General features: G+C 40.6%; 1 long non-coding RNA gene across 1 annotated transcript in view; it reads left to right on the top strand.

The window, feature by feature from the left end:
* LOC113261624 (uncharacterized) overlaps positions 1-20,854 on the top strand; it is a 341,122-nt gene that overhangs the window by 36,956 nt on the left and 283,312 nt on the right. Inside the window, exon 10 of the long non-coding RNA XR_008957555.1 lies at positions 1,893-2,035. This is a non-coding gene — a long non-coding RNA (uncharacterized LOC113261624). The remainder of the gene's footprint in view (positions 1-1,892; positions 2,036-20,854) is intronic.

Raw genomic sequence — 20,854 nt, 5'->3', positions numbered from 1 at the left:
TTTTTTTTCCTGAATGGAATGAAGGAAAGGTCAAAGATAGAGAGAGGATGATTGTTGTCATGGAAGGATATGTGGAAGATGGCAGGAGAGACCATATATTTCATGATGTTGGAGGAGAGATGTATCAGTGACATAGGCTAGATTGTGCTGCAATAAAAAACAACTCCAAAATCTTTGTGGTTTTTAAAAAAGGCTTAATTCTTCTTCCTGCTACATGTTCTACTTTTATCTGCTCATCACAGTTACCCTGATGAAGCCAAATACTTCTGGTTTCTATGCCAGAAGGGAAGAGAGGTCTGGAGGGTTTCCCATTGTCAGTTAAATATTCTGGCCCCAAAACAGCACCTGTCATTTCCCCTCATAAATCATTGGTAAGAATCAGTTCACCCATCTCCAAGTACAAGGGGATGAAATAGCATGATCTTAACAAGTGCCAGAAAGGTAGATAGTTGGGGTATTCTGTTGAGCAACCTAATGACTACAAGAAATAAAGGAAATGATGAGGGTGAATGCACTCTGTGAGTGGCTGCTGAGAAATCAAGGGAGTTCTGCTGTAAGGCAGAAAGCAAGGTCTACATAGAAAGGGAAGGATGAGTTGGTGAAGGCCTAAAATAGTTGTTGGTGATGGAGTAATGAGAAATGCAGGGAGGGATTGTAGTTTATTCCTAAGAACCTGAGTGATGATGGTGACACTAATTTGCCGATCCATGCCTTTCTCTGATAATATTCATGAGCTCAGATATGGATGGGAAAGGTGGATGATTGGTTGGTCTAGGATGGGGTTTGCTGGGCACGTGCAGCGGAGGGACAAGTGTGTCAAGGGAGTTGAGAATATTAGTAGGTCTGTGGGTATTCATCCTTTCTGATGGCTGAGTAATATTCCATTATATATATGAACCACATCTTCTTTGCATCAACATGGATGGAACTGGAGGGGATTATGCTAAGTGAAATAAGTCAAGCAGAGAAAGAAAATTATCATACAGTTTCACTCATATGTGGAACGTAAGGAATAGCATGGAGGACATTAGGGGAAGGAAGGGAAAACTGAAGGGGGGGATCAGAGGGGGAGATGAACCATGAGAGACTATTGACTCCTGGAAACAATCTGAGGGTTGCAGAGGGGTGGAGGGTGGGGGGATGTGGTAGCCTGGTGATGGGTATTAAGGAGGGCACATGTTGTAATGAGCACTGCGTGTTATATGCAAATAATGAATCATGGAACACTACATAAAAAACTAATGATGTACTATATGGTGACTAACATAACATAATAAAAAAATTAAAAAAAAGAATATTAGTAGGCATGTGGTTGAATGATGGGTCATGTGCTCTAGGCTAATAGCGAAGTTCCTGAAAAGAAGTACGGATGGCTGGATTAGAGAGAATGGAGGAAAAGCAGGACAGGTTAAATTTTAAAATATCCTTACTAAAGCATCTAAGAATTATTGAAGATAGCAACTTGGTTAGGATGCTTTGGGGGGAGGGCAGCATTTACCAGACAGCCCTACTTTCATGGCTCTAAATGATGAGGGCTTTTATTATTCACTTACTTTTATTATTCATCTGGGGATAGGTCCAGTGACTCAGTGATATGGTGATGGACCCCGGTGCATTTCATGTGTCCACATTGCCAGCCTGAGTGTATTGACCTTCCTTCACAGGCTTGTCACCTCATGGTTGCAAGGTGGCTGCCACCACTCTAGGTAGCATATCCCCACACAAAAATAGGAATGGAAGACAGGGGGTGAGAGATCTTTGTCTTTGCATTTTTTCTTTGTATCGTGGGAGAAAATACTCCCTTTATGTCTGTTTGGTCAGAAGGAGGGCATATGCCCACTTGTAGGCCAACCACTTGCTGAGAGCAATGGGGTTTCCCTGATTGATTTCAGATGGATCCTTGCTCATCCCATGAGACCTGTAACATGGCTGCTTGAACAACACTGGGGTCCTGTTATCAAGGAGGATGATAGAAATGCGTTCTGGAGAACTAACAGTGAGTGCCACAAATGAGGACCTCCCTTCTTGGTAAATGGTAAGACTGCATGCTCAGGGTGCAAAATTACTATCGTTGCTTATTCAAGATTAAAAAATATGTATAGATACAAGCTTTGAGCAAGCTAAGAAATTCCCCCCAAAGGAAAGGCATAACAATGTCATGTAAAATTTGAATTTATTTTTTATAGAAAGTTGATTTAACGCCTCAGGACACCTGAAGTTTCTCGGGTGAAGCTTGCTCTCTGGAAGAATTTCCACTGGCTGGTCTATGTGTAGTTTTCCTCCGTCAGGTTGCTCTAAGTCGAAATGGCTACCACACGTCTAGTGAAAGTTGTGTCATTGTGGCAGCAACAATGCCAGGACAGTAAATGTTCACTAGTCTGGATAGTTCTTTCAAAAACCTAACACGTAAGCTTGTTTCCTTGCTTAAGTTTTTTCACGGAAATGCTATATGATAAGAAGATCTATTCCTTCGCTTCAGGCCTTCCGTGAGGTATCTGAATTTAAGTTTCCTGTCCCTTCCAATAGTGCTTTACCAGTTCTGCGTTGCATATGGAGAGGGATAGAAAATTAGTTTGCTCTGTTTTACTTCCTTCCAATTTGAATAGCGACAGTACGGAATTGAGCAATATTGTTCCATTCAACAGACATTTAGTTTGCAATTTTGATATGAAATGCAGTTTCTAGGTGCTTCTCGGTATACAAGCATGACACGCCCACAGTGCCTGCTCTCCAGGAGCTCACATCATCACTGCTAATGCTGACTTGGTGGGTGGAGGTAAATATTTAGCACATCTTTCCCCACTACTTGAAACACTTAGTTGTTCTTTGGGTGTGCTGCCATATCTTTTTTTTTTTTTTTTTAATATTTTTGTCTCAATGCTTGATCTACCTGTTGCTTGTTTGTTTTTAAGAACTAAATGGTTTCTTATCCAGGAACTTGTGTCATCTCAATCGCTGTAACATTGTCCGTTTTCCACGGTTTTTCTCTCTTCATGGATTTCTGGTTGTGAAACGGAATATTGACTTAAAAGATCACATCCTCTACCCTGAGTCTGTAGGTTGCTTCTTTAATGACCCTGAATTTTGAGTCCACAAATCCAGTCTCCTGGGTCTGAGAAAGAGGAGCAGGACTCTGGGTCCTCGCTCAGATGCTCAGGGGCTATCCACCTCTTAGGAAGGGTCTGACACCAAAGATCATACTAACAGTGCACTTGATGGACAATGCATTTAACTTTAAAATACAGATGCTGTATTTGAGAACAGAATTCTAGCTAATTGCATATAGGGCTTCCGAAGGCTGCAGGTAGGAACAGAGGATCTTCTTCTGGGCACCCGTAGCACCAGCCACATTGCTTTCCTATTGCATTCTAGTTGCTCATTTTTCTGTGTTTTCCCCAAACAGTACATTATTTGAGCAGCTGCTGTTTTTTTTATTGTGAGCTGGTCATGTTTGCCGTGACATGTTTTATGCTTTGTTCTGAGAGCCAGGCATGCCACGTTTCAGTATTAGGATTTGTTCACAATTAGCCTTTTGCTTATGTACTGAAATCGTAATGTGAGCTGCTGCACCAGCTCATACTTTCCTCACCCCAATTTCTAGGCTAAGCCCAAGGATCATTTGGCACCTTGGCATTATTTAGCGAATACTAATGAGGTTACTGCATTCTCTCCTGGATCACTAGGGTCCACAGCTCCGTCATTGAAGAACCACTCCTGTCTTTGAGTTTGGGCTGCTATAACGCATGACTGTAGATTGCAGGGCTTATGAACAACAGAAATTTATTTCTCCCAGTTCTGGGGGCTGGAAGTCCAACATAAGTCACTGGCAGATTTGGCATCTGGTGAGAACCGGCTTTCTGGTTCAAGGATGGCTGTCTTCCTGCTCCCATGGCAGAAAGACACAACTCTGGTCTCTTGGGCTCCTTAGGATGGGTTTCACTCTTGTGACTTAATCACCTCCTAATGGGCCCACCTCCTAAGACCATCACACTGGGGACTAGACTTCAATGAATATGAATATGAATATGAATTTTGAAGGGACATAGCTAGTCCATACAGCTCTTCAGATTAAGGCATTGTCTTCTGTTATTATGCTACCTCTGCAGCGTCCCCAGAGGATAACCGTTTGCCCAAGACAGAATATGTTGGTTCATCGTGCTTGCTTCCACTGGCTATGACGATCTACGGTCTAACCTATCCATGGCTCTGTGGGCTGCTCTGCTGGTTCTGCTCCCGGCCACTTTGTCTGTCAACATAGAGCTCAGTGGGCCAGGGAGGAAAGCTTTGCTGTTACCAGCCATAGGAAGCCGCTTTCTCCACACTTCCGCCTTTCCACCCCTCCCAGAAGTGTTTAGCTGACCCTCCCTGCAAACCTCCCTTCTAAGATCAACGATCTTTCTGAGAAAATGATGTTCCAGAATTTCAGCACATTTAAGTCTAAACGATATGGTTTGAAGGTAAACATATGTGAAAGTTTGCTTTACCTTGTGCAACAGCTGTTTATGTGAAAAATTATTTGTCAATTGAATTTTTGGAAATGTAAATATGTTTTAAAGGCTCCAAGGGAAATTTGTTACTTAAAGGAACCCAGCAGTGAGACTTCTAGAAAGTAAAGGCTCCATTTGCTGGGATACAAATACTCACAATTTGTTCTGTGAATTTGGAGTTTGGAGAGTTTCTCTCTCTCTCTCTCTCTCTGGTTTTTTAATCTTTAGGTGATATTCTGTTGTGTAGAAATTGGAACGGTATTCTCATCATACTGTTGGGGTTATTTTCAAATCATGAGGTATAGTTCATAGTAGAAACCTGAATTAATTCTCAGAATTAATTAATGAATCAATCAAACTCTGTTTCTGTCTCTCACACATGCTCTCTCTTTCACACACACACACGACAAAAATATGGTTATAAATTACACTGCGTTTGAAGTGTGGAAGAAAGGGAGGGACTATTTAATTAATTCTGGGTACTGAAGGAGACTGAGAAACTCGACTTTGAAGAGTAAAAGTCATAATTGACAAAATGATTTGCAGATCTTGATAGGAATTTTCTCTGGGGACTGTTTTGTCTCTCAGTTACAGACTAGTTTGAATTTTCTTTTTACATGAAATGTGAATTTCATTTTTAAACCATAATGATTTCAGATTCTCTTAACACAGTCAGTAACCATCACTTTGTGCTCGGTAACCTGTGTTTCATCTACCCAGGGGAATTTATCAGGGAGTCCAAGCCTATTTTTTTTTTTTTAAACTGGTCTTTCTACCAGAGTACAGTGATGTTTCTATTAAGAACAAAAACATTCATGGGCAAGCTCATTTACTCTCTACTCTGAAGTTGTCTTTTCTTTTTGATATTTACATTGTTGTATACAATAATGTAATTGCTTAGACTGTTTAAGAACCTGGAAAGGGGAGATGGTTTCATATTCCAGGCCCTTAGGCATCCTGTTGCATTTTCCTGCTTCCAGACAGCCAAGGGTCTCAGCACAAGGATCTGACAGACAACTAGTGTCCATCTAGATGAAATTAGTACCATGTCGTGGCTGAGAACAACTTCCCGTGACATAGAATTTGATTTGTCTCTTTTAAGCAGATTGCAGAGGCATGGAACACTGCCAACAAAACCTAAATGAAGGGTATCGGTTGGATGTCTCCTGCAAAGAACACAATTGTTGCGGAGTGAGAAGGACTCTCTCTGTAGCTGCTTTATATCGTCTTAGCCACCTGGCTTTGAGTTCTTCCTAGGACATAAAACCCAGAAAGTAACAAGAGTGTTTACATTTGTTCTGGATTCCATTTGTGGCAACCCAGGGCTTCTCACAGATCTGAAAACAACCACACTTCTCGTGGGAATACTATCCTTTATGCATTTTGCTAAGCACAGCTATAAATGATATTAATTCTGTGGTGGTGGTTGTAGAGGCAGACCAGGAACTCCCTGAAATTCTCATTTTCTTTTTTAAATTATTTTATTTTAATTTCAGTACAGTCACCATAGTGTTATAAGTGTTTCAGGTGTGCAATATAGTGATTCATCACTGACATATAACACCCACTGGTCATCACAAGTGCACTCCTTAATCCCCATCAGCTATTTCCCTCATCCCCCTGCCCACTTCCCCTCAGTTAACCCCCTGCCCACTTCCCCTCTAGAGAACTAGTGTGTTCTCTAGAGTTAAGAGTCTGTTTCTTGGTTTGCCTTTCTCTCTCTTTTTTCCCCCTTTGTTTGTTTTGTTTCTTGAATTCAACAGATGAAGGAAGTCATATGGTGTTTGAAATCATATGGTAATCTTTCTCTAACTGACTTATTTCACTTAGGGATTATACTCTTCAGCTCTACCCATGTCATTGCAAATGGCAAGATTTCATTCTTTTTAATGGATGAATAATATTCCTTTGTATATATATACCACCTCTACCTTATCCATTCATCAATCAATGGACATTTGGGCTGCTTCCATAATTTGGCTATTGTAAATGATGCGCTATAAACACAGAGGTGTAAGAAAAGGATGTAAAATATGATACCAAATAGTTGAAACGTGAAGGGAAGAGGAATAAAGAATGAGTTCAAAATTAAGTGACCATCAGCTGAATATGGACCGCTCTAAACAGAAGAGGTTATATATAAACTGAATGGTAACCACAAATTAAAAAACAGTAATAGATATGCAAAAAATAAAGAGTCAGGAAGCCTAGTATATCACTCAAGAAACCCTGCAAACCACGAAAGAGAGAAAGACAAGAAAGGATCAGAGAAAATCTATAGAAACAACCACAAAACAAGTAATGAAATGCCAAGAAGTGTGTATCTCTCAATAACTACCCAGAATGTAAATGGACTAAATGCTCCAATCAAAAGACATAGGGTAATAGAATGGATTAAAAAAACCAAGACCCATCTATATGCTGTTTACAAGAGACTCATTTCAGACCTAAAGACACCCACAGATTGAAAGTGAGGGGATGGAGAAATGTTTATCATGCAAGTGGATGCCGAAAGAAAGCTGGAATAGCAATACTTTATATTGGACAATTTAGACTTTAAAACAAAGACTGTGAAAAGAGACAAAGAAGGACACTATATGATAATAAAGACAATCCAACAGGAAGATGTAACAGTTATAAATATTTATGCACCCAACATGGGAGCACTCAAATACCTGAAACAGTTAATAACACACATAAAGGAACTAATTGATAACAATACAAGAATAGTAGGGGACTTTAACACCCGACTTACGTTGATGGGATCATCCCAACAGAAAATCAACAAGGAAACAGTGGCTTTGAATGACACACTGGATCAGATGGATTTAACAACTATATTCGGAACATTCCATCCTAAAGTAGCAGAATACACATTCTTTTCAAGTACACATGGAACATTCTTCAGAATAGATCGCATAGGAGGCCACAAAACAAGCTTCAACAAATTCAAAAAATTGAAGTCCTACCATGCATCTTTTCTGACCACAACGCAATGAAACTGGAAATCAACCGTAAGAAAAAATCTGGAAAGCACACACGTAACCTGGAGGTTAAATAACATGCTATTAAACAACGAATGAGTCAACCAAGAAATCAAAGAAGAAATCAGAAAGTACATGGAAACAAAAACGAGCAGTTCTAAGAGGGAAGTTTATCGCAATACAGGCCTACCTCAAGAAACAAGAAAAATCTAATAACATAACCTTATAGCTGAAACAGTTAGAAAAAGAACAACCAACAAAACCCAAACCAGCAGAAGAAAGGGAATAATAAAGATTGGAAAAGAAATAAATGATACAGAAACTAAAAAACAAACCAAACAAACAATAGAACAGATCAATGAAACCAGGAGCTGGTTCTTTGAAATTCTCATTCTCTTCGGTAACTACAGAATGAGGGAATAATTTTATATCATTCTTTAAGAGAATATTAGTCTAACCGCAACAAAACTACAAAGATGATAATGGAGTATTATAAACCAATGGGAAAGCAATAGATTCATTCACAAAGAGTATTGGGGAAATCAGTTAAAGTTAGTCTTCTTCTCTTCCACCTCATATTATCAGAATAAATCCCAGAAAGGTTAAAGAGTTTAGTGTAAGATATGAACATACAAGACACACAGAAGAAAACATAGGTGATTGTCTCCTTCCATTGGGGCTGCTATGACAAAAATACCATAGACTGGTTGGCTTAGACAAACAACAGACATTTATTTCTTACCATTCTGGAGACTGGAAGTTCAAGATCACGGCACAGGCAGGTTCTTTATCTGATGAGCCTGCTTCCTGGTGCATAGATGGCTGTCTCCTCACTGTGCGTTCATCTCCAGAAAGAGTTACAGAGTTCTCTGGGGTTTCTTTTAGGAGGGCACTAATACCATTCCTGAGGGCTCTGCCTTTATAATTGCCTCTCAAAAATCCCATCTCCTAATATCATCACACTGGGGTCCCGGGTTTTAACATAAATTTGGGGGAGACAAAAGCATTCAGTCCTTTGAATTATTAAACCAAAGGATCAGACTTCAAAGCATGAAAACCAGTAGAAGAAATGATGCAAGAAAAATTGCTTCAGAAAGCTTGGGTGGCCCAGTCCGTTAAGCGTCTGCTTTTGGCTCAGGTCATGATCCTGGGGTCCTGGGATCGAGTCCCACATCAGGCTCCCTGCTTAGCAGGGAGTCTGCTTCTCCCTCTGCCCCTCCCCCTTGTCTGTGCTCTCTCTCTCTCACACACACACACTCTCTCTCCCTCAAATAAATAAATAAATAAAAATTTTTTTTTAAAGAACATTGCTTTATTTGACATTCACATTTGACATGCTTTGGAACTCTGGGAGGATGGCCTCTAAGTGTGAAGTCTACTTAATTTCTAAGCTGTGGGTGAGCTGCTGTGTGGAAATGTTCACGGGTGTGATTCTCAGAGCCGTGGCTGGTGGAATAAATAATGGTAATGTGTATGCCCTGGACTTTGAGCTGGGAAAACATGTAAATAGCCTTATAAGTATGTTTTAAGTCTATGGCTTTTGAAATCCTAGGAGAGTAGAACGAATTGTGCTCACTTCAGTATCCTTAATTTGTTACCTCTGCTTCTCTCCTACTCTCCCTATTAGAACAATGTGTCACAATTCGTCATCTGTGAAATTACAGCAACGAAGAGTGAAAGTGGAGAGAGAAGGAGAGAAAGCATTAAAGGAGAGGAAAGGAGAGAAGAGGAAGGAATGAGGGGTAGGAGAATGGGGAGGCAACTTCTATGCCAATATGGAGGTTGGGAAAACAGAATGGAGGAGAAACAAGGAGGAGAGAGGGAAGGTCTGGAGTATGTGGGGGTAGAACTAGAATCTTCATCTGAGTCTTTGACACGAACCTGTGGTCCCACAGCTACAAGCTTGATTCCTCATCTACCTAATACCTCTGTCTAGTACCCTGCGGCCCTTGGTCCTGCTCCCTGTTGCCATTCTGTTGCGTGTGTGCCCTCCCCTCTTGGCACTCTTGGTTGGCACCCCTTTCTTAATATTTCATACCTTGGGCCTCTTCTGTTCAAGGCCTGAGTCTCCCCTGGACATTTCTCCCTGGCTAAGTTGGAAAACATTTCCTCTGTACAGACTCCAGACCTGTCCAGCTCTGGTTTGTCAGCGGGTCTTCCCAAGGACACATGTATTTCCCATTTGCCCTAAATTGCAGTCTTTGAATGTGGAACTTGCTCTTTGTTCTGGCATTGGCCCCTTGGAGGGCTTCTCTGATGCAGAAGCCTCCTTGACCTCCAGCTTAACAGAGGGCTGTGGTTTTTGTGGCCACAAGTCAGGCTTTTGGCTCTTTCTCTCCTGCTCGTTTCTCATTACCTCCCCACTTCTTCCTATTACTGCCCTGCCTACAATTACAATCAGCCTCATGAAGAGTTGGAAACTACCTGGCTCTATTCCCCAGAGCCTAATTTGCCCTCTAGTTATGCCATCCTACCGTCCTGGGTGGCTGCCACCCTGAGCAATGGCAGCAACTGTGGAAAGAGCAGATGGCGGTTGGGGAGTTGCATGCCTTCTAAACGACTAGTGCCCATCAGGGCTGACTTAACAATACAAGAGATGGAAGGAGCTGGTGAAAAGCAAGGTATAGCTATTCAAATGGCTAATGTATATATAATTAACTGGTAAGAAGCACTGTTGTTTCAATTTGTAAGGTTTTTGTAATATCACAGTTTGTTTTGGCTAATTGAAATTCTTAGACATCGGCCCCAGTATCTGGTGGGAACCAGCTGTGCTTGTGAAGGTGATGGTCATACAGGGCGGTGGTATAGAAGCACTTTCTCTTGGGGGGAACTGCTGAAACTGGAAGTAGAAATTCACAACCCAATTCCAGTGCCAGTCTTGAAAAATGCCTTTTTGCAAAATGCCTTTGCCAGTTGGACAACCTCACATTTCAAACTGCTTTCCAATATGGCAGGCACTTTATACTATCTTCATTCTTCAGTAGACAAAAGCTGCCTGCCTAGAATTTTCAAACTGTCAGAAAGAAACTGGGGTGGAGAGAGATAGAGGTGCATTTCCTCTGAACAGAAAGCTGGACAATTGTCCTTGAAGATTGCCAGCTCAGTGTGTGAAAACCTAGCCTGGCCAGCCAAGGAAGTTGAATATGGGTCCAAAATTGTGTTGCTGGCCCACATAGAATAACCTAGAGGTTCTAAGTGCTCCTTTCTGGTTCTCTCTGTACATTTTGTTTTCACTTCCTTTAGCTGTGTGCCCCCCCCCAACACTTTCTAACATCCCATGTTCTCTCGTGATTACCTCTCTTTCACGGAAGTATTTTTGATTTCTTAAGCATGACTTGTTGTGTCACTTCAAGACTATGGGTCTTTAGTTATGACTTTGCTTTGATCTTGGGCCAATACTTTTGTTTTGAAAAGATCTTCTTGTATAAATACCTTGAAATTGCTGAAGGGATCCTCCTCACATTGACATGGTGGAGACAGAGGGCTGCTGCTTCCAGAAACCGGGATTCCCAAGGAACCCTGATTGGCTTCCTACCCCAAAGATTGCTGTGGATGTTGAGCCACAGTGGCTCAAGTACCCTCCTCTATGTATTTAGCAAGGACTGGACGTGTCAGAAGGATGAGTTGTGTTAAATCTCATAAGAGGCAAAAGGCTGGAGGCCAGGACGGGATCAAGGAATAGAAATTCAGGGTGTGATTTATAGCTCCTGTTTTTGTGAGAGGAAAAAATAAGACTGTGTTGGCTGGAAAATTAAAAGCTCCCATACTTGGAAAAGCTATCCAAGTAGGGAACTGATAATAATATCACCCCACATTACATTCCCTTGAAAATGAAATCTAAGCTAGAGTCCCCATCAGAGTTTGGAGTTTTTGAAGTTACCTGTGGGGCTCATATTCTGAAAAGGTACTAGATGATAGGCTCTTTTCTCCAGTGTCTTTAAAGATTTGGTTTGCTAATCATTTGGTTTCTAAGCCATCAGCAAACATACATGTGGAAAGACAGCATTTTAAAGAGTGTAAACATACATTCAACCAATACAGCTGCAAAGTGCCAGATTGTGACATTAGTTGGCATTATTGTTGCATGGCACATTTAAACTAGTTTTTAGAAAGGGGAATTAAAATAGGCCTGAAGTGTGGAGAATTTTGTCTGATGTTTGATTTGTATGCATAGATTATAAATTCATTTCAGAAAACAGCAATACCGAGGTGTAAGAATGTTGGAAACAGAAAGTTAAAACTGAACTGCAAATTGTGCTAAATTTGAGGTCCAGGTTATGTGGATGGTAAATAGGATAAAGGAGACATTCAAGAACCCAGATATGCCCATGAGTGACTGACAGTCACATTGCTTCTTAAAATGAACATGAGCTGATTGTGAAAATCCCACAATGTTTTCTTTTGAAGTTATGTCTATAGTTTCCCATTATACTTTAAAGTATAGAAATAGTATTGGCTCCTGAAACACATTTTATTAGACAAGGTGTATCTCTTAGGTATGGTTGCATGTATTTATCACATTAAATTCGTGTTTATATTGTTTTTGCATTTCAGAAATATATTTCAATTATCCATCACACCTCAGGTTCACTTATGTTGCTCAAATGTCAAGTGTGACTCCACAATTGTAAATCTCTATGTAGTAACTTATAAACAAATATAAACATACCTTGGATATAGAATGTATTATCAAAACTCATTAATTCACTTAATAGAAATCAGCCGTGATGTCAATTCCATTGCCGATCCCAGGCTAAACTGCTTATTAGCGATCATCTTTTTCTCATGTCAAGGGATTATATAAGTTCTTTTTTTTTTTTTAAGGTTGTATTTATTTATTTGTCAGAGAGAGAGAGAGAATGCACAAGCTGGGGGAGCCGTAGGCAGAGGGAGATGGAGACTTCCTGCTGATCAAGGAGCCCGATTGCGGGACTCCATCCCAGGACGCTGGGATCATGACCTGAGCCGAAGGCAGACGATTAACCGACTGAGCCACCCAGGCGTCCCTCAGAGGATTATATAATTCTAATTCAAAGAAGTTAGAGAGTGACTCGTGTCTGTCTCAACCCGTTGATAGACATGCTTTTCAGCTAGAAATACCTGAGGCACTTTCCTGAGCCTGTGTTCCTTGTGGCAAGCCTCACAGACATTTCCTGGATCAGAGCTGACATTGGACCGACCCTTGTGGTTCTTATGATTACAGGATGTGCCTCAGCAACGCCATCAGGGAACTTAGAAAAAGCAAGGCTCATTACAGGTCCCATAGGGCCCATGGCATGCCTGAGGACCACACAGAGAGGCTGAAGTCAAGGGTAGGGAGAGAGAGGGAGCTTGGACTCGGGGCCCCACTTTTCTTAGGGTCAAGGGTTAGGGTTTTTGAGGGTTCACTATTAGCAAATTGAAAACAGAAGAGCAGGAATTTGGAGCAAGAAGGAAGAAGTGGGGTCACTCAAGTGGTCAGTTATCTAGGTTTCCCAGGGCTTTCTAAAAGGGGAACTTCATGCTTGGGGATGTCTAGTTGGTTTGCGAGTAGCTGGGTGCTATAGCTGACGGCATGTTTACTCGAGATGGGTGTCTTTGAAATGGATGCCTTGGCGCTCACAACCTTAATGTCAGGAACTTGCATTACACTTGACGACAGAGACAGGACTTGCAGCAGGAGAACCTAGTTCCATGCCCAGTCCTCTTGAGTGGCTACTAAAATCCTCTGCCCTTTCCCCCAGCATTTGTGTGTTCAATTGTCTGGTTTTTATTAAAGTATAGTCCATTTGGAATTTCAAAGAAAAATTAAACTTGGGATGCATTTTTAAAAGTAGAGGATGTTCATTTGTAAGTTATTTCCTAATAACTGAACATTTTCATTTGGAGTTGAACTTCAGATATAAACTTGGCAGGAGTCAACCGTGGCCCAGGTGGGTGATCAATGTGAATAATCATATATGTTACTTTCTGGCATGGCCTTCAATGGGAGAGGCAAGGGGTTTATCAAATGTCTGAAGAGTAGAAAATTCAATTTAAAAACTAATTCTTAGGAGGTCAGCATTTTCCATAAAATTCCCTGTACCTTTGCCTTTATGAGTCTAAGAAGGTGTTCAAAATTCATCTATTTTGTGAGGGGAGACTCATCTGTTAAGGTGAAGAATGATTTTCTGCCCACTTCTTTGCCAGTTTTCATAATAACTGTGGCAAAGAGCCTGCTGGCAGGCAAGCCCTAGTTCCATGAATGGGCTTTATTTTTTAATCAGAGAACTTGTGATCCTTGACAGGTGGACTCTAACAGCTTAGTGTTTGATGCATATACTTGAACTAAGGAAGACTGGATTTTACCCACCAAAGGGAAAGAAATACTCTAATCAGGGTCCCACTGGGGACTGATGTTCGGAATCTTCTATGATGTAGAATTGTCACTCGCCTATGATTCTGCATGAGGAAAGGGAAATGCATACAGTGTGAACTTCAAAACTGATGTCAGGGAAGGAAATGCAGGACTCCTTCCTTTATTCTACCCAGTACTGCAAGTACCCACTGAAACCTGATTTAATTGATTAAGATTTATAGCCACAGTACGGAATATCTGATTTACAGATATTCACTGCAATCTAAATTTCATCTTCTTCAAGGAGAGAGCCAGGCAACAAGATTTGTTGGACTTGAACAGCAAAGCAATCCCAGTCTTGGACTGAGAAGACTTTTGGGTGCATAAGGGTAGAAAAGTCTTTGCATATACTAAAATCCATTGGTTTGCATATTGTAAAAGAGTGAATTGTATGGTATGTGAATTACATCTCAGTAAAACGGTGACAAAAAATAATTTCAGTGCAAATTCTCATGCAACCATCCACCAAGTAAAGAAATCGAACATTTATTGTATTTGCTTTCATAGTTGTTGTCTACTTCCATCAGCTGATACTGGCTTTCCATTTTCGGTAGTCATATGACACTTCCTTTCAAAGAAATCTTATTTAGTACAGCCAGTGAGCAATATGAAAATACTAGGGTAGAATGCAGGTAACTGAAGTTTGGAAACCCAGAGTATGTATGATGTGTCGTTTGAAGTTCATTTGCTTCAGAACATAGCCATTTTTCATCTATTCCTCCATGAAGCTGTCTCATTTCTGGAGTGCCTACCTTGTGTGAGGCATGTGTTAGCATCCTTTCTGAAGCTCCCTGTCCAGGAGAGTTGGTAGGCAAAACTAAGTACCCTAATCAGACCACATCGTGGGATGCAGGGTCCTCTGTTCTGGAGGAGGTTGTTGCAATTTTTAGAAATATATGACAAATAGGAAAGGGAGTAAAATCATCAGGGAAAAAAACACAGATTGAAAACACTTCAAAATATAGGGGTACTTGGTTTTATTTCGCTTCATTGTATTGTGCTTCACAAATACCGGTATTTTTTTTTTTTTTTTTTTTTTTTACAAATTGAAGGTGCATCAAACAAGTCTTTGGCACCATTTTCCCAACAGTGTTTGCTCATTTCGTGTCTCTGTGTCACATTTTGCTCATTCTCACATTATTTCAATCTTTCTCATTATTATATTTGTTGTGGTGGTCTGTGATCAGTGATTTTGGAGGTCACTACTATAATTATTTGGGGACACCAGGAACCTCGCTCATATAAGACCATGAACTTAGCTGAAAAATGTTGTGTGTGTTCTGACTGCTCCATCATCAAGATGTTCACCTGTGTCTCTCCCTCTCTTCAGGTTTCCCTATTCGCTCAGACACGAAAATATTGAAATTAGGCCAATTGATAACCCTGTAATAGCCTCTAAGTGTTCAAGTGAAAGGAAGAGTTTCACATTTCTCACTTTAAGTTAAAAACTATAAATAATCAAGCTTAGTGAGGAAGGCATGATGAAATTGAGACAGGCTGAAAGCTAGGTCTCTTTTTAAAAAAGATTTTATTTATTTTACAGAGAGAGACACAGCGAGAGAGGGTACACAAGCAGGGGGAGTGGGAGAGGGAGAAGCAGGCTCCCAGCGGAGGAGCCTGATGTGGGTCTCGATCCCAGGACCCTGGGATCATGACCTGAGCCGAAGGCAGATGCTTACAACTGAGCCACCCAGGTGCCCCAAAAGCTAGGCCTTTTGTACCTAATAGTTAGCCAGGTTGTAAATGCAAAGGGAAAGTTCTCAAAGGAAATTAAAAGTGCTATGCCAGTGAACACATAAATGATAAGAAAGTTCAAACAACCTTATTGCTGATATGGAGAAAAACTTAGTGGTCTGGATAGACGATCAAACCAGCCCCAACATTCCCTTAAGCCAAAGCCTAGTCTGGAGCAAGGCCCTAACTCTCTTCAACTCTGTGAAAGCTGAGAGATGGGGGAGCTGCTGAAGAGAAGTTTGAAGCTGCAGAGTTTGGTTCATGAGGTTTAAGGAAAGAAGCCACCATCACATGAAAGAAGGGGGAGCAGCAAGTGGTGATGTAGGAGCTTTATTGGAAGAAAATACCTTATCCTTATTGGAAGAAGATGTCATATAGGACTTTCATAGCTAGAGAGGAGAAGTCAATGCCTGGCTTCAAAGCTTGAAAGGACAGGCTGACTTTCTGTTAGGGGCTAATGCAGCTGGTGACTTAAGTTGAAGCCTGTGCTCATTTACCATTTCTGAAAATCCTAGGGTTCTTAAAAATGGCTCGAAATGTACTCTGCCTGTGCTCTGTAAATGGAACAGCAAAGTCTGTATAACAGCACGTCTATTTACAACATGGCTTACTGAATATTTTAAGCCCACTCTTGAGACCTACTGTTCAGAAAAAAAATTTTTTCTTTCAAAATATTATTGCTTATTGACAATGCACCTGGTCACCCAACGCTCTGATAAAGATGTAAGGTGAGACTAATGTTGTTTTTGGACCTGCTAACACATCATCCATTCTGCAGCCCAGAGCTCAAGGAGTCATTTTGACTTTGAAGTCTTACTGAAATACATTTCATAAGGCCATAACTGCCATCAGTAGTGATTCCTTTGATGGATATGGACAAGGTAAAATGAAAACCTTCTGGAAAGGATTCACCATTCTAAATAACATTAAGCACATCTGTGATTCATGAGAAGAGGTTGAGATATCAGCATTCACAGGAGTTTGGATGAAGTTGATTCCACTGCTCATGGATGACTTTGAGGGGTTCTAGAGTTCCGTGGAGGAAGTCACTGCAGATGTGGTGGAAACAGTAGGACAACTAGAATTGGAAGTGGATCCTGAAGTTTGGACTGATTGCTGCCATCTCATGATAAAACTGTAATGGATAAGGGGTTTCTTCTTTTTTTCTTTTCTTTTTTTTTTTTTAGATTTTATTTATTTATTCGACAGAGAGACAGCCAGCGAGAGAGGGAACACAAGCAGGGGAAGTGGGAGAGGAAGAAGCAGGCTCATAGCGGAGGAGCGTGATGTGGGGCTCGATCCCATAACGCCGGGATCACGCCCTGAGCTGAAGGCGGACGCTTAACTGCTGTGCCACCCAGGTGCCCCAAGGGGTTTCTTCTTATGGATGAGGAAAGAAAGTAATTTCTTGAGATGGAATCTACTCCTGGTGAAGATGCCATGAAGATTGTTGAAAAGACAACAAAGGATTTAGAACATGACATACCCTTAGCTGATATAGCAGTAGCAGGGTTTGAGAGGATTGACTCCAATTTTGGAAGAAGTTCTAGTGTGGGTAAAATGCTATCAAACAGCATCACCTGCTATGAGAAATTATTCCTGAAGGAAGTCTCACTCAGTGCAGCAAACGTCACTGTTGTCTTATTTTAACAAATTGCCACAGCTTGATCAGTCAGCAGCATGGAGGAAAGACCATCCACTAGCAAAAGAATTTACAACTCACTGAAAGCTCTTATGATGGTTAGCATTTTTTAGCAATAAAGTAGTTTTAGATTAAGGCCAAACCAGAAGTGGTAGGGAGTGCTCCCCTGACAGAAGCCAGAGGAAAGATTTACATAGAGTGGGAAAGAAAGAAAGGAATTTGACTGGTGGCTTCAGCTTAACGTCTAGTTGGCTGTTTGTGATTGGTTGTCCTAAACATTTTGACTGGATAACCTTGAGACATTTATTTACAAGCTTAGATTTTGGTTAGCTTATGTAGGCTACCACAGCATTACACCCACATCAGTGTAATGGCTTTCTTGTTTAATTAAACCCTTCTTTTCTTTCCTTCTTCCTTTCCTTTTCTTTCTTTCTTTCTTTCTTTCTTTCTTTCTTTCTTTCTTTCTTTCTTTCTTTCTTTCTTTCTTCCTTTCCTTTTCTTTCTTTCTTTCTTTCTTTCTTTCTTTCTTTCTTTCTTTCTTCCCTTTTCTTTCTTTCTTTCTTTCTTTCTTTCTTTCTTTCTTTCTTTCTTTCTTCCCTTTTCTTTCTTTCTTTCTTTCTCTCTTTCTTTCTTTCTTTCTTTCTTTCTTTCTTTCTTTCTTTCTTTCTTTCTTTCTTTCTTCCTCTTTCCAGTAGGATCCATGTGGCTTTTAAAAATTTAATCCTTAATAAGATTATTTTGAGTTTCTTATCACTTCAAATAAAGCTCACTACTCGAGCTACAATTTAAAAAGTGGTACAAAAAAAATCTAAGTACAACCACCGTCAAACCTACCTTTTACCACAATTGGTGAAACCTAAGGATTCCTTATTGGGAATGTTTCTGGATTCCAGGTTAAGTTTAGCCATTGAGCCTGGAAAGAATAAGTGCTTTTACTCTGAGATGTGAAGTCCTGCAGTTCAGAAATCCCTTCCTTCAATACTGAAAACTGGATGTTTTTCTAGGCTTAGTGGTTTTATATTTCTGACTTTACAGGAGTGTCTCTGTATTCCAGGTGAGATCAGTTACATTCATTAACATTCCCACTACAATGAATGGGATGTTCTTGCACATTTCCAAAAGAGTTGATGTGAGAACAAAGCCAGGTAGCAAATAGTTGTTGTTAGTCTGATTTGGTGTGCTAAAATGACAGCTGCATTTTGGGTTCAAATTAAAAATGTAAACAGTTAGGTCTGGAGATTATGATGTATTGTAATGCAAATAAGCAAAACTTCATCAGTCAGAGCTCAAACCTCTTTTATTTAATCAATCAACAAATATTTATTGAATATTTGCTGGGTATTAGGAAATGAGAAAAGTGTTACAGAGCTAAGCTCATTTTCATTCCCTGGTTTCATTTCCCTATTTCTGTTGCCCTTTTTCTACTCCAGGGGCCTCACTCTCATTTTTGGAGCTATATCCAATCCATTCGATTAATTTTAAATTCTTACTTTTTTTCTACTACACACGTGCGTGCCATTATTCCTGTCCTTTTATTGGAGATCAGACAATTTCTCCCTCAAACAGGGGTCATTGTGCTTGCTTCCCTACTGGTGGGCTCTGTGCTGTTGGACCAGAGATATTTTTCTCTTTAGGATTCACTTTCTGAAGAGGCAAGGGAATGACTTGGTTGCTGATAGGTTAGGGCAGACCTGAGAAAGGGCTGGGATTAGAGCATGGTAGAGCACTAAATAGGACAAATGATCTGGAAAGACCACAAAAGCAGGCAAGAAGAGGAGGTCGTCAGGATGGCTAAGCTGAAGAGTTGGCAAGAATCATAGTCATGGCTACAGGCTGTGATCAGAGAGGTAAGTTGGTGTCATGGAGCCCTGTCAGCAGATATTATAGGTCTGGACTGCAGCTTTGGGACTCTAAGGTTCTATGAGGATGGATGAGAGAAACTCTGGCATTTTATATATCCTTCCTGAATTAGTCTGACCTCTAGCTCTGTGCCCCAGCCAATCTCATACACTTATCTCTCTCCATGTTTCCTTTGTTATTCTCTTTCATGCATTTGTTCATGAATTCTTTTTGAAATTCTATCCAGTTTTCGAAATCCATCTTAATGGTAGCTGTTTCTTTAAGCTTTTCGTGATCACGTTGGCTAGAGATATTTTTCTCTTCAAAATTCACATTTGTAAGAGTCAAAGGAATGAGCATTTATTTGAGTGCCTATATGTGCAAAATTTTTGTTTTGAGCTTTCTTTGCTTAATCCTTATTAGAACCTCATATAAAGGAGATCCCTATTTGAAAGATGTGAGGACTAAATCTAGAGACTGATAATACTGTCTGCGTTTTTGAGTCATCATGGCCCATCCATTAGGATTCTGAAATAGGATAAAAGTGTGGGGAAGACTAGAGATGTCTTGGCTGGATCTCCTAGGAGATTTTGTGGGCCACGTGATGTTCAACCTATTATGAGACTCAGATAATATCCTGGTATAACTTGACTGAAGAGAAGGAAGTATTTACAGGAAGTTTATAAGTTAATACATCACAGTATTTCCATAGAGTCCTCCCAGTACTGACTCATTGCTCCTATACATTTAATCAAAAGGTACAGCAGGAGACATTCTGAGATAGGATCACCTAGGGGGAGAGTGGACAGAGAAGAGGGGGGCCCACAACTGAGTACTGAAATGTCCTCACACCTAGGGGGCATTCACTTGTGGCAGACGCTTCTCAGAGATTGACTAATATGAGGGCAGAAAAAGGGCTTTGTTAGGATGGAGGTTTATGGTTACCTTGATAGAAGTCTTTTCTAATGAAGTGGAGGACAAAAACTTGATCAGAACAGATAGATGAGATCTGTAGAAAGCTTTTCTATGAAGGGAGGAGAGAAATGGGCCAAGCTGCGGAGAGATGTGGGTCAAGGGATTATTTGTTGAGATGGGAAATAATACAGCAAAGTTATGATGAAATAATATAGGAAAGAGCCATAAAATACTTGATCATATCACTCTCATAATTCTGAGACTTCTCATACCTTAAAGATTCCATTATTACTTACTTAAGTTGCTAGGTTTAAAGCCAAGTTCATCTCTACGTAAGAGATTTTATCATTTAAGAATATGCAACCTGTCCTTGACTCCCTTGCCCATCACTGGTCATTAGCTTAGTGGACATTAAATTTCACAGAATTGAGTGGAATTACTGTCATTATGTTAGGATTCATACCTTGTTCAACAAGTGATGGGATGAAGTGGAGTAGACCAAGCAGGACTCTCAGGTAAGTTGTAGACAGAGGCCCCCTGGGGGGTCCTCAAGAACTAGGGGAAGTAGTGGAGAAGGGGGAACAGAAGAGAGGGATGTGTGGGAGGGGAAGGTTCAGGGCTCTGAATACATGACTTTGAACTTGGTTTTAGTAAATTCTGTAATTCACAGGTGTTCCCCCCCCCCCCCATTATGGAAGTGAATACTGGTGGTTCATGTTTCAGTGAGTGAATAGCAGCATAGATTTGAACAGTGAATCGTTGACTCATGAGGGACAATCCAAACACTTGGAATTGGTTTTTTCAATGCTTCATTCTGCCCCAAGACTTAAGTGAGGGGTTGCTCTCTCCACTCCATTCCCAGTATCAGCATCTCCAA

This window comes from Ursus arctos, unplaced genomic scaffold, assembly GCF_023065955.2.
Source record: "Ursus arctos isolate Adak ecotype North America unplaced genomic scaffold, UrsArc2.0 scaffold_5, whole genome shotgun sequence".
Taxonomy (NCBI): domain Eukaryota; kingdom Metazoa; phylum Chordata; class Mammalia; order Carnivora; family Ursidae; genus Ursus; species Ursus arctos.
Note: the sequence above shows the minus strand (reverse complement) of the source record. Positions and strands in the feature narration are given on the sequence as shown.